Raw genomic sequence first — 3772 nt, 5'->3', positions numbered from 1 at the left:
GTACTTTAATGTGTTATATTATATTATAATTATTACATATTATTTTTAAATAATAATATATTTAATTATTTTGGTATATCAATTTTGTTATGGTATTTTCATTCGCCAAAATACAACTCCTCACCAAACAACAGGCGGGTGTATTTCCACGAACCCAACTAGCTTGGTGGCCCAAGCCCAGTAGAGGTCCCAACTTGGCCGACTCATAAGGTTATTACTCTTTATGGCGACTCGAGAGGCGAGATCAGTCGACCCTCTTGTTGACGTCAACTCGCATGCAGCCTACTCGACCTTTTATACAAACCCATATAAGGATGACTCTACAGCGTTACTTCTAGGCCAAATTAAAGGATAATATCTGTCACGCCCCGCTTCCCAAAATATCAGGGAATCGGAACGTGAACAAGCCCGCGACGTATTAGACTGAGGAGAAATAAGTACTAGACTCCTTCTGCTCAATCTAATACGCTAAGCGTCAAGCAAATATAGAACAAAGGCACAGGTCCCCGATCACAGTAGCGAGGATATAATAACAACTCAGAACAAAATGATACATATCACAACTGAATATTATCCCAGACATAATATTCCGGTCAACATGCCCTTTTACAAGACTATCTGAAAGAAATGCTAGAAAATATAAAATACATCGATCAGCAGAATGGAAGGTGCTACAAAAGTAAATGGAGGACCAATAACTAAGCTTCGGCTTCTTCTGCTCGGTCTGCAGAGCACTCCTGCGGGGAATCTTCTGGCTCCTGTACGACTCCGAACTGAAGCTGACCATCATATAAATCTGACGTACACCAGAGGAAACAGGTGTATGTCAGCGTGTATGGCACACGGTAAGATCCTAAAAGGAAGAATAGAACGGTCGTGCGACCAATGCAATAATGGAAACATGTAACTGAAAAACTAATAATCTAAATATAATTTACTACTAGAATAGAATAATCATAATAAATCCAAGGAAATCAACCAAGTAACAAGTCGATCATGCAGCTAGCGATCAGAATAATCATCCAAGTACAAGGTCATACACTAGCTGGAATTAATACTTAAAGATCTACAACTCGAGACGTAGTACGTCGAGCGAAATAATCCAAACAAGGAAACCCTCATGTATATACCATAGTCTCAAATTGTAGATAATTAAATATTAATACCGATCTATGTATGAAAAGAAATATAACTAGTCTGTATCTCACAATAACTCATAATCATCCGAGTAACGATGCCATGTAACTAGTCATTCTATAACAGGTCACTGATACATATCTCACATAGAGTCAACGTTCCTGTCATCGGATAACTGACTGTTCACAAATCCCCTACGTGCATCCAATCCCGCTACACATGCGGCCTAGAAGACTACACGCAATCCGTTTCTGCCTGGTCCGAACTTCAAACAGAACCCGGGTGACGAAATAAATTTTCCACTGACCAAAGTGATGTACACACTTTACTTTAGCCTTACAAAGCAACCCCAGTGGCGACACCAACCACTGGCGCGAGCCTGGAAGATACATCAACAGCCTTATCCGATCACATGAACCATGACTTTCCCACCCAGATTCTTCTTGTTTTGTTAAGTCAACATACACATGTCTCTAGGTCTGGTACACGACACGTAGGGCCACTAAAGTCATAACTACTACGGTTCTCAATCACAATAAGCAATGCAACTGATCATGAGCAATAATATCATAGCATATCAGATAATCAAAATTAAGAATTTGAATCATAAAATTGTTCTAAATTAATCTTCTAAAATAATAAAGTTATTTACTTAATTCTTTTACAATTTAAATTCTTTAATTTAATTTCAAAATAATTCATTTTTCCAAAATAAGTTCTTTTCTCATTATAATAATTCAAAAAATAATCTCAAAATAATAAATTCATAAATTCAAAAATAATCTTTTTATAAGATAAATTCTCATTATTTTCAAAATAGTCTATTTTCCCAAAATAATTTCTTTTTTTAAAATATGTATCATTCTAAATGATTTCTTCCACAAGATAAATTCTAAAAATTATTATAATTATTCTAAAATGATTCTTTTCCTAAGATAATTCCTTTTAAATTATTATAATTTTTCTAAAATGATTTCGTTCTCAAATAAATTTTTTTTAATTAATCCAAAAAATAATTATGCTACCGAAATAAATTCTTTTAATTTGTCATAATTATTCTGAAAATACTAATTATCATATTATTATGATTTATCTAATATTACTCATCAAACAATCTCACGCAGACAATTATTAACAGATATAAAATTACAGATAATTCTTAATAAACACAAAATTCAGATCTGAGCAAGTGGGATCTTGCCTTGGGTATATTGTGGACCGTAGTGGGGGTCATCGGGGTGGTTGCACAGCATTACGACGGGTTTCGCGGAATCGACGGCTAAAATTACAATTAGAGTGTTAATGCGACATGTGATATTCAAACGAGTATAACGAGGTGTAGATAGGGAGCCCAAGTGAAAGAAATATACCGTGCGATAGACAACATGAAGGGCTACGCACTAGCGAAGGAATCGACGGAAACGGAGGTCGGAGTTGGCCGAAAAACGCGCGCGAAGTTGGCTCCGAACTGTAGTTTTCTGCAGCGAAACTCACAGATTCGGCTCACTTGCGGCGGTGGCCAAGCGCGGCCGGCGGGGGAGCTGCAGGACGGCGACCGAGGGGCGAAGGAGCAGAGCTGGGTTTCGGGCAGCACGGCGACGAGAAGAGCTGGGCTCGGTGGCGGCCAAGGTAGCGGATGGAGGGTCTGGCGGTGCAGTGGGGATGAGGTGGAGGAGTCGAGGCTGGAAGCTGGGCTGCTGACGCTCGGTTCGGCGTCGGAGGCTCAGGCGGCGAGCTGGCGGGGTGGAGGGAGCTCGACGGGGAAGGGACAGGGCGCGAGGGCGGAGCTCGCGGTGCGGCTGTGGAGCTTGACGGGTTTTGACGGCGGCAAGGGGAGAAAGGAAGGAGGAGGTGTGGGTGTGGCGGGCTCTGTAGTCGGGTTGAAGTGGCTGCTGCGGGAGCTTTGGGCGAACAAGGGGAAGGTGCGGCGGTGGTCGTGAGGGGCTGGAGCGCAGCAAGCAAGGTGAGGGCGGCAGCCTCAGGGCGGGTGGGGGCGGTGATGTGGGCAGAGGAGTTCGGTGTCGAGGCTGTGGGTTGTTGGGTTTAAATGGAGAGAGAACGAGAGGGGAAGAGAGTGTGTGAATGATTGAGAGAGAGAGAGAGATGCGTGTGGTATTAAAATAAGAGGGGGAGACAGAGTTAAGTGGGGTGCAGAAATACAGGAGGAATCTAGGGGAGGTGGGGGTAGGAGAGAGAGAATGAATTATAGGAGAGAGAGGGGCTGATACGAGGGAACCAGGGGAAAGCCAGATAATAGATTGATTGTCGTGCTGATTAGCTGATAGCTATAAATAGAGATAGGGGATAAAGATACATGCTAAAAATATAATACAAGATAATTAATAACAATAATAATAATAACAACAATAATAATAAATAATCAATATTAATTTTAAAAAGTTTTCACCGTAATAATTTATAATTAGCAAAATCATTAAATAAATATAAAATTGGATTTTTAAATTATAGAAAATTCTAGAAAATTGGAGAAAATACAAATACTCTTTTAGAAAATATAATTTTAATATTTAAATGCCAGAAAAATTATTTAAACCAGTATTAAAAATTTACGGTTATTACAATATCTATCTCGGACTTCTCCCTTTAGCCACGTGTCAGCACCACAGTCAACTCT

Source organism: Asparagus officinalis, chromosome 3 (assembly GCF_001876935.1).
Source record: "Asparagus officinalis chromosome 3, Aspof.V1, whole genome shotgun sequence".
Classification (NCBI taxonomy): Eukaryota; Viridiplantae; Streptophyta; class Magnoliopsida; order Asparagales; family Asparagaceae; genus Asparagus; species Asparagus officinalis.
This window is presented reverse-complemented; position numbering follows the sequence as displayed.